This window comes from Mangifera indica, chromosome 1 (assembly GCF_011075055.1).
Source record: "Mangifera indica cultivar Alphonso chromosome 1, CATAS_Mindica_2.1, whole genome shotgun sequence".
In the NCBI taxonomy this organism is placed as follows: Eukaryota; Viridiplantae; Streptophyta; class Magnoliopsida; order Sapindales; family Anacardiaceae; genus Mangifera; species Mangifera indica.
The window spans coordinates 15,892,736-15,904,274 of record NC_058137.1 but is presented as its reverse complement, the minus strand read 5'-3'; the positions used below and the strand labels follow the sequence as shown (position 1 = coordinate 15,904,274).

The following is an 11,539-nucleotide window of genomic DNA, read 5'->3' as shown; positions in this document are numbered from 1 at the left end:
GATCAACAGAAAAGTTATGTAGATCATCGACGCCGAGACTTGGAATTCAATGTAGGTGAATTTGTATTTGTAAAGGTTACCCCATTCAAGCATTTGATGAGATTCGGAAAGAAAGGAAAGCTAGCTCCTATATTTATTGGTCCATATGAGATAATTGAAAGAGTTGGTAAAGTGGCTTACAGATTGGCCTTACCAGCGAGTATAGACCAGATTCATAATGTATTTCATGTCTCATCTTTGAGGAAATGGCTTGGTGATCATTCCCAGGTTGTGAATACAGATGATATTAAGTTATTAGAATACCTTAGTTATGAAGAAAGACCGATTCAGATACTTGACAGGAGAATTAAGCAACTAAAGAACCGACAGATTCCTCTGGTAAAGGTCCTATGGAGAAACCAGAAGGTAGAAGAGGCCACCTGGGAAATAGAGCAAACCATGAAGGAGACGTATCTAGAGTTGTTATTGTGAATTCCGAGGACGAAATTCTTGTGAGGGGGGAAGAGTTGTAATACCCTCAAGTATGTTTCAGGGGTAATTATGTCTTTTGACTCTGTTTTGAGATATTTTCCATTTTAAATATATATATGTATGGGTGTGTTTATATATATATATATATATATATATATATATATATAAAAATACAAAAAGAAAAAAAAAAGAGATAAAGAGAAAAAGATAAAGATATATATATACGGAGAGAAAAGTCAAAAAAGGCAACCTTTACACTTTTTCCATCATTTTCCTGTCTCTTTCATAAGGAGGCAGTTTCTTCCTTTTTTTGCTATGTTTTTGAAGAAAAGTGAGTGATTTGGAAGGGTTTTGGAAGATAAATAAGGAAGGAAAAGAAAAGGAAGCACATTGGGAGCCTTGGTAACCAAAAGATCTCTTCCTTTTCCCTTTACCTATGTTTATATATGTATTGGATGCATGTTATATGAATATGTTAGTATGTTTTGGTATTGATTTAAGGTGATTTTGGTGATAAAGAAAGTAAAATAAGAAGGAAAGAGCCAACTTGCAAAGATTGGCTTGAAACAAGGTAAGGGGTATTATCCTTGATATGTTTCATGTTTTATGCTTTTGGTTCTTTTGATCTATGATATAAATGATGATTTTGTAGTTGAGAAATGTTGTTTTGCCATTTGGGGTATCTATCTGTGTGATTTTGTTCATGACAGAAAGTTGGATAATATTTACAGTTTTACCACTGATTTCGTCCCACGTTTTGGCTGCCTTATCTAATGAATTATGAGTTCTATTATGGCTTGTTGGAAATATCTTTGAATTCTCTTTTCAGTGATATATAACTTGTATTAATTAGAGATCATTTGGACTATTAAATATTGTATGAACCAAAAGGACTATTTTACCAAATAAACAGTGAAGACAGTTTTTGCCACTGATTTTATCTCACGTTTTGACTGCCTTATCTAATATATTATGAGTGCTATTTTAGCTTGTTGGAAAGCTCTTTGAATCCTCTTTTCAACGATATATAGCTTGTATGAATTAGAAACCGCTTGGACTGTTAAATTGTATGAAAAAGAAGGCTACCCTGCCAAGTGACTGTTTTGTGAACAGTATTTCGCAGTTTTTGGAAAGAAAGAAAGAAAAGGAGGAGAAAAAGGAAAGGAAGAAAGAAAGAAAAGAAAAAGGAAAGGAAAGGAAAGAAAGGAGAGAAAAAGAAAAGAAGAAGAAAAGAAAGAAAAACAAGAAAAGGAATTTGGGGCTCAAGATTCAAAGGTCGTCCCAAGAGTATGGTCTAGTGAGTTATGAATAGATTTAGATGGAAGCAAGATTAGTAAGATATAAGGCACGCATGCATGATATGAACTATGCGATGGCACTTTACACTACATCGCCCTCAGTAGGGCATGTCTGTAGTAAGACATAGACCCCTAGTAGGGTCCGCTCATAGTAGAGCTCAATTCAGATTCAAAAATAGTGTTGTGAGAGAAAGGAAGAGAGCTCGATCTTAGAAAAGTGTCAAATCCCTATAGTCAGCTTCCAAAAAATATCAAATAGATACCAAATGGGACAAAGTATGACCCAAATAGTAAAGAATGAACTAGATTATCCCCTTGATTTCTTATGGAGGTTATGAATGAGGTTGAGTCCCGAAAGTGAGTTAGAACAAGAAAGGAGATAGTTTAGTTAATTCCTTCCCCTTACTGAGTATTTTTATCTCTCACTTCCTTTTCTTTCATGATTGCTGGTACAGGTGATCGAGGTAGCTACGAGGCAGGGTCAGGTCAGCGTAGGTAGATCCGGCTGGAGCAGGTTATCTCTGGTTTATATTACATGCATATAGTCGCATGTTCTTGTTGATTTTTGACCTTTTTTAGATGATGGTATAGTTGTATATGATTACTCCACGTTTTCAGATGCTTTCATATGAGTATATACATCTTTTGTTCGTTTCCAGATTTTCAGTTTTCTTAGAATAATTTCTAAACACTTTTAGTGATGCGTTCATGTTAAAGTATTTAAAAAAAAAAAAAATAGACGCTCCGGATATTAATTCGTAACATTTCTCCTTTGATAGGTAGTACTTCTAGGGAGGGATGTTACACTAAGGGCTTTAGCATCATTCAAGATATGTTAATGTTTCCTCTCTACTATACTATTTTGTTGTGGGGTAGATACACAAGAAGTTTGGTGTTTAATCCCATTTTCACTATAAAAATTTGGTATGTTGAATTCAGAACCTTGATCACTCTTTACACATTTTATAGAGGTTGAAAAATGAGTTTTGACAAACTGACAAATGTTGTAGAAGTTGCCTAGCCTTAGATTTAGCCCTTATTAAGAGAACCTAGGTAGATCTACTAAAATTATCCATAATAGTGAGAAAATATTGATAACCATACAGACAAGGTAATTTAATTGGACCCTAAATATTAACATGTACAATATCAAAACATTGAATTGAAATAGAACTATTGACTAGATAAGGTATGGTTTCTTGTTTTGCAAATGAAAAGTATCACAAACTATGTTCAAATCACATTGTATGGAAGGGTCTAATGCATGTAGAATCTTTATTCTAGAACTAGATACATGTCCTAATCTATTGTGCCAGGTTTCTAAACCAACAACTACATATAAGAGGACATGTTTGAAAGTCAATTTTAAGAAAGAGACTCCATTGTACTATCTAGCCAAACCAAATTCAACAACTCAAGCCCTGGATAACACAAACATCAAATTTAAACATCAACGAACAATTAGAATGTGTGGTGAGTTTAATGGGTGAAATTGGGTTGAAGGAAAAAGTGGAAGCATATAGGACATCAGTCAAGCAAAAAGCAGGGCTAAGAACAACTACACCAATGTAAGGCCCTATAGCTTTCTGACCATTAGGTAAATTGATGAAAGGCACTATAGTTTTCTGACCATTAGGTAAATTAATGAAGTAATTATCAATAAGTCACATGATCAGTTGCACCAGTGTCTACCAACTAGTTATAATATCCAATTGCAGTAGGGACAATGCAGAGTAAGTTACCTGCCATAGTAGGTAAATTCATAAAGCCAGACGTGAGTGCATTGATTACAAGAGTGTTACTTGGTGGTTTAGCTGGTGTTGGTTGGATTAATGCTAACAATTTTCTGTACTGATATTGAGGAAAAGGAAAACTAGCTGAAATTTGAGAGAAAGAATTCCCAGCTTGCTGTGATTGCTACTGCACTTCAGGTCCATAGGTTCCTCATGACTCCCGCATATTCACAGAACCTCCCCCTCGCTTTCCTTTGGGTTTATAGCCAATTGGATAATCATGCTTCTTATAGCACTTGTCCACTGTATGTCCTTTGTAACCACAATGAATGCACAACGGTTTCTTAGCCCAAGTTGTTGGTGGTTGTAAATGCACACCACTTGTTGGAGTAACACTTACTATTTTGGTCTCCAAAAAATTTGAAGAGCTAGTCCCCATATTCATAACTCCAGGAAGTTGTCCCTCATGCTATAAAATAATTACAAAAATATTGTCCATATCTGGAAGAGGAATCATTAGAACAATCTGTGATCTAATTGTGCTGAAATTATCATTTAGTCCCTTTAAAAAACAGATTTTCAAATAATCTCCTGATATATAAGAGCCTTTTGATTAGCTGCACATTTACATACAGGCTCACAAATGCATAAAGGTGTAGGCCTCATACTGATATATTCATCCCACAATGCCTTCAAACGAGTAAAGTAATCAGTGATAGATCGAAAGCCTTGCCTGATACTGTAGATTTGTTCTTGTAGATCTGCAATCCTAAAGTAATCTGCTTGAGAGAATCTGATCTTGAGTACTTTCCATACATCAATGGCTAGTTCAACGCAAGAATGATGTATCAACATCAATGGTAACAAGATTCTTTAGAGTATGTTCTCAGATTGGGCAGTTACTAAAATTAACAGAGTTGTATTTGTTTGTTAAAGGAAATGTGCTGGAGTGAAACGAAGCTGGACGAAGTTAGTTTATTAAATGAAACAATGAGTTTTGTCAATACTCACCATTTACTTAATAAGCTAAAATGTCGAAGGTTAAGAGCCGAATTTCATTTTCTCGCATTGTTCATCATCCTCTCCAAAAGCTCTCTGTTCTTCTTCTTCTTCTTCAAATCACTAATGTTTCACTGATAGTCCAATGGTTCAAAATGTGTAATTTTGTGTTTCTTTTATCAGAATAAATGGTTCATATTAGATTTGATGAGGATTCTCACGTAGGATGTAATTTTTGTATAAATAAGTTGTAATGCTTCTTTTGGTGCGTGAAAAAAAAACCTGAGGCATTTTAGTTCGTTTTTGAATTGTTCGGTGTGTTGAAATTTGACTTATGAGACTTAATTGTAAGAAATTAATTTTGATCAGCCCCAATTAAGCATATATAATATGGAATTACATATTTAATCTAAATATAAAACCAAGATTAAGGATTTAGAAAAATTTGTTTGGGTCATGCCTTTGAATGTAAAACATTAAGGATCACCTAAAAACTAAAAATACGTTACTTCAAGTTTGCTACTCCAATAATCTTTTTTAAAGTGATTTTTAATGGGTCAGGTTGTATTAAAAATTAGTTTTTAAAGTAGGGATTTAACCATTTTATAAAAGAGGTTTACTTGAACTCTTCTATCAAAGGTTTAATAATCCTAAGATCTACACTAAATCGTTCACTCTAATTATAACTTTTTAAGTGTGTTTGGTTTATCTTTATTGATCACTTAAATTTATTTATAAACTAGTATTGAATTATTTAATTATCTAATTAACTCATAATTAATGTTAGTCTATATCAAGATATTTTTAATATTAATGGGACTGTTTCATATAAACATTTTTCTTAATTTGAGAAAACATTTTTATTCATGTAACATCGTTGTATAAATCTAGTAATTTTAAAAGTTTTGTTTTACAATTGATACATTTTAGAGAACGAAGAAAGAAATAATTTCGATTAAAGGGTAGCTTTCATAAAAAAAAACAAAGCTTCACATTGTTGTATATAGTCGTATATGTCATGGCCACTAAAGGTATTAGTGTTAATGGTTAATCATGCTGAGAAGTAGTGGAAGACGGTTGTTGAAATAATAATTATATCAAATTTACCATCTATATTTATTATTTAAAAAAAAATGGTGTCATTTTCAAAATTCAACTGACCTCCATTATTATTAAAGAAACATAACATGTCACTAAAGAAGGCCATTTTAAATTGGCCAAAGGACTACTTTTCACTCAAGTTTTAACTCAGTTTTAAAAACATACTTACAACAAATAAAATACTCAGAGATCTACCCATGGACTTATTACTATTAAAATTTAAAATCATCATTTTTTTCATAAACCCTAAAATTTTAAAAATTTATATCATTTTCTCTCCTTAATTTAGAAAACTAATAATTTTTTTTTATGATTAAACTTTGAAAATTCACTTCTCCCTCCTCCCCCTCTCGCCGCCCCATTTTTAGGTTTTATCTCCGGTGGTTTAGGAAATTTGACCACTAATCTTAGGGTTAGAAAATACGACCAATGATCTTCTCCAATGAAGAATGATCTTTCATCATCTAGATATGGATAATGAGACATCGTTTAGATAGGAAAAAAGCGATGAAGGATGATATTTCGTCGTCTGGACGAGACTTCGTTGTGTCGTCCAAATGACACGACAAAGGATGATGAAGTGTCATCATTTTTTGTCACATCGAAGGACGATGCATCGTTGTCTTTTATGGTTGCGGATGGTCATCCTTCGTCATCTTTTGTGGCTAGATCTAGAAGATGGGTGAAAAGAGTTGGCCGTCGATCAAAATAGTGGTGACTAGAGAAAGGAAACAAACTCTAGGGGTGAAATCTAAACCTTTTAAACTTTGAGAATTGGGTGAAGTATTAGTTTCTAAAACTCAGAAGAAAGGAGGCAATAAATGATTTTAAACTTTTAAGGTTTGAAGGTTTATTGATAAAATAACGATTTTATCTTTACTTCTAATTGAAAATTTTAATAACAGTTAGTCCATCGGTGAGTGTTTAGGTTTTTTATTTACTTTGGATGTGCTCTTGAGATTGGATTAAAACTTAGGTGGAAAATAGTTTTTGGCCTTTTAAATTCATGTATTCATTAATTCCTTTTTTATATTATAAAGTGCATGTTCGGTCATCTTCCTACTTTTAAGTATTCATCCATTTATGATGCATGGTTGAGCTTCTAGAAAGATTAGTTCTAGACACCTCGAATTAATTTAAGAAGTAATTGGAGAATCTTTTTAGGTTGCTAACCCACCTCATCTTAATTCATATCAAGTGGCTCTTCTTTATTGTGTATGTTCTTCCATTTTTTTTTTCCTGTTTTCATATAAATATAAATATAAATATTATTCTTATCCAATGAATGATTCTTTTGAGCACTATAATTTTACTCTTATATAGAAGATTTGGCCATGGGTCCCGCCAACGTTAACAAGAGAAGGTCTTCAACGTGTATCTATAATATGTATACATCTACTCATATTTATTTAATAACTCAATAATCATACTAAATCATGTTAAACCTATAATCCTAAATTCATTTTCTAATTCTGGAGAAAAATTATTCTAGACACTATAAGTCTTTTTTCATGAACTGAAGCAATACTACAATTGTAGGGTCCTAATTGTTGGTGTGAAATTTTGCAGCAACAAGAAGTTTACTGGATTAAGGTGGATTCGGGTGCATGAATATGAAATAGCACAATAAAGAAAATATACAATAATTTTACGTAATTCAACTGAAAAATTCAATAGCCTACTTCCATGATATTGCTATTATATGAGTAATGCAAGACTATATAATAAGTAAATTAAAACAATGCAAGGATACAATTGTGCGCTTAGTGTAGTGCAATTAGGCGTGTTTTCAAATTTTTTTTTCTTTTTTTTTTTTTTGCGGGTCCTCCATTCTACTGTTCAAAATTTGTGGTAGTAGGAGTTGAGGTTACTTAAGCAATCATTTAAGTTAACGGAGTGGTTAATGGCTTGATGGGTGCCATCATGCATAATCCTGATCATGTCAGTTTGAGTCTAGGCTATAACATCTAGATTTGTTAGTAAAAAAGTTATTACGTTGAGTCCATAATTTACATATATTTAGTATCTAGTTATTAGGTTTTATAGTGCATTTATTAGAACATTTTTAGTTTTATTTAATTTTAAATTTCTTTCATGATATTTCCTCATTTTAGTTAGATATTATTAGTTTGTTATAATTTTAATGTCAATTTCACGATATTTTCTTATTTTGTGATTTTAAAAGATTTAGTAAAGATTTAGAGGCAATCAAAACAAATCTAGGCTGAATCAAAATAAATCTGGAAAGAATCTAACAACTTGCACATAATCAGACATGATTTCCTAATACAAGTAGAAGTTTTCCAATATAGAGAGCTGAAATAGGAAACTGATACAAGCAGAAACAGGAAACTAATATGAGCACATCTGATAGAATCTTAGTATATCCAAGATTTCTGGATACGTGTTAGCTATCAACCCTAGGCTATTTAAAGAAGTGTTTCAAGTAAAAGAACAATTCTTTTCTGCCTCTTCAACCTTCCAACCACCTAAAACTCATTGGAGATTAAAGATTTAACGCAAAAGCTCAAGATCAAGGAATAAGAATCACAAATTACTTCAAGAATTCCAGCAGATCAAGACCAAATCTCTTCCTAGGATTTTTACTTTATCTTCTCAATTCCTTTATACATTATGGACTGTTTTTGTTCATTATTTTGTGTTCTTGCTATATACATGAGTAGCTAAATATATTTTCTAGGGATTGATAGGGATCTTTCGATCCCTATGACTATATAGTCATTTTTATTATTTGTTTGATAAAATTTACAATGTTGCTTTTGATTTAATCATTGAGAATTAATTTCTTGTGTGATGATAATGGTTAGTTATCATACATGGTTGTAGGTTAATGTAAATTATTGAAAGATAAATATACAACTGGTTCATGCAATCGTTAAACTTGAAAATCTAATTTTAGAGAGAAAATATAATCATTGTAGAGTCACTGATTTTCACAAAGCTTAATGGGTTATATTAACTAAACACCACAAAAGTAGGTGTTTGTTTGATGTTTATATTCTTAATCTATCTTAAAAGAAGAATTAAGTAAAATAGGATAATCAACTATTAAGACATATCATAATCATTAGTTAAAATTGCAAGTACTACTAGTTACATGGGATTAATAGTGAAATTTCAACCCCTAGATCTATTGAATAGATAGAAAAGTTTTATTAGAAAAATTATTTAATTTCTAGCATTAGATTAATTTAATTAATTATGTTTAGTTTAATATTTAATTCGTCAATAAGTTCATTTATCCTAACAAATATAAGTTGTAAAATAAATTAGTAGTTAGCTCCAGTTTCTATGGAATCGATATTGTAAGTATTACTTGATGACTTATGCGAGAGAGATGCAACAAGTTTTTGGCCTTGTTGTCAGTGATTGGTATTAGTTAATATTAGTATAATTTGTGAATTTGCTAGACTAGGGTTTATTTTTCAATTCATTTTTTTTTATTTTATCCTTTTTTTTCCTGGCCTTTTCATCCTTGTTTTTCTTGTAGGCACCTGATAGTGTATGAAAAAATTGATGAATTCTGAAATACTATAATTTGATCATGAAATCAAGAGAACCATCTAATGTCTATGAAGAGCAAGCAAGAAGAAAAGGATAAAGACAATGTGGTTATTGATATCGAAATTCATGAGCCAAACATGAACAATCAGATAACACTTCAAGATTATGTCATATGTAAAGCCCATGATAGGCTTTTAAGAGTTGTTAAACCTGTTGTGGTAGCAAATAAATTTGAGATCAAGCCATCAATCATCTGAATAACCCAACAAAACTAGTTTGGGGGAACAACAACTGAAGATCCACATGCACACCCATCAGATTTTCACCGGGATGTGACAATTTCAAGATCAATGGAGTTTCATATGATGCTATCAAGTTAAGGTTGTTTCCATTTTCTCTTCGGGACAGAGCAACAACATGGTTGGACTTATAAGCTTTAGGATCACTCACCACATGGCATGCATTGTCTCAAGCATTTTTTCCCAAGTACTTTCTATCGGGCAAGATAGTGAAACTAAGGAATGATATTACCATCTTTACTTAGAAGAAAGATGAGACATTATATGAAGCTAGGGAGAGGTTTAAGGATCTTCAAAGACAATGTCCACATCATGGCTTGCCAGACTGGTTCCTACTTCAAACTTTTTACATCATGCTCTTGAGACATATCAAGAGTAATTTGGGTGTTGTTGCTAGAGGTTCTTTCATAGGGTTAACCATAGAAGATGTTTTTACAACTGATTGAGAGAATAGTTACAAGCAACTTTCAATGGTCAAATGGAGGAATAACACTTAAGAAACACTTTGGAATTCATAAGGTAAATGGGATCACAATGGCAAATGCAAAGTTGGATGCCTTGACTAAAAGATTGAAGAAATTAGATGAGGGCACACAAGCCAAGAATGTCATCTAATTAACCAATACCCTCAAATTAAGCAAGTAAACTTCGACTAAATGGGGTAAAAGAATCAATATTCAAACACCCATAATCTCAGTTAGAAAAATAACTCAATCTTCTCATTGAATAACCATGAGCCCACCTCCAATCCAAGCTAAAATTTCAAGCCAACACCTCCAAAATTTTAACCAATAAATTTGAACTGGCAACTATTACATCCATCACCACAAGAACAAAAATCTAGCCTAGAATTAACGATGGAAAGCTTCACATTGTCATAAAAATAGAAAGCCAATGCACAAGATGAGACAATTAGGCAAATAATTGCTAAAGTGGATCAATTGGCCACTTATAACCAAATGTTAGAGATACAACTGATTCAACTAGCCACTCCTATAAGTTCAAGAGATAAGGGAAAATTGCCAAGTCAACCACATAATCTAAGAGAGTAGTGCATGGTAATTGCCACAAGAATTGGGACACGAGGAACCTACAAAAGAGAACATGCCTAACACAGACATATTTAATTCTAGCGAGCAAACTATATTACCTGACTAGGAAAAAGAAACACAAGTAGACAATACAAGTGTTGGGCCAGTTCACTTTGCTTTGACTTTAAATAATTGCTATTATGCACCTACTTTTCAAGAAATTTAATATCCATATATTTTTTAAATATTGAAGGATATTATTTTCTATTATTGGTAGTGTTATAACCATCATCTTGAATGACATTGTCTATTGAACAACAAAATTGAGTAATGACTTATATACTTTGAAATTGATAATGAGATACTCAATGTACAAAACAAACATTTAAAGACAAACGATCTGAACACCATATATATATGGTGTTGTAGGCTAGGTCACATGAGATCGAAACACATATCAAGACTTTTGAATTATGAAGTATTGCAATCATTCAACGTTTAATCATATGTTGAATGCAAATTGTATCTATTGAGCAAAATGACCAAAGTGCCTTTTATTGGATACAATAAAAAGAGCAATTGAACTATTAGAAATCATTTATAGTGATGTGTGTGGACCCATGATAGTGCATTGCAAACATAGGAAATCCTACTTTATCATATTTACTAATGACTTTAGTAAATATGGCTATGTATTTTTGTTAAAACAAAAGTTTAAATGCTATGAGAAATTCAAAAAATTCAAGACTAAAGTGGAAAAACAACCTAGGAAAAATGTCAAAATCCTCTTAAGTGATAGAGAAAGTGAATACCTAAGTGCTAAATTTAGAGAATATCTAAAATAGAATGAGATGGTTTTTCAACCCATACCTCCTAGTACACCTCAACACAACAATATATCTAAACAAAAGAATTGAACCTTGATAGAAATGGCTAGACACATGATGAATTTTACAAAACTACCCTTGTCTTTTTGGGGCTATGCCTTATAAACAACTATCTATATATTGAATCATGTCTCATCTAAGTCTGTGAACAAAACTCTTCATGAGTTATGAACTGGGCAAGAGCCCAATCTGTAT

General features: G+C 32.1%; 1 non-coding gene across 1 annotated transcript; it reads right to left on the bottom strand.

Moving 5' to 3' along the window:
• Positions 1 to 9,638: 9,638 nt before the first annotated feature.
• Positions 9,639 to 9,745, bottom strand: LOC123196031. Its single transcript, XR_006497574.1, has one exon. It is a non-coding gene; the product is annotated as a small nucleolar RNA R71 (small nucleolar RNA).
• Positions 9,746 to 11,539: the final 1,794 nt, after the last annotated feature.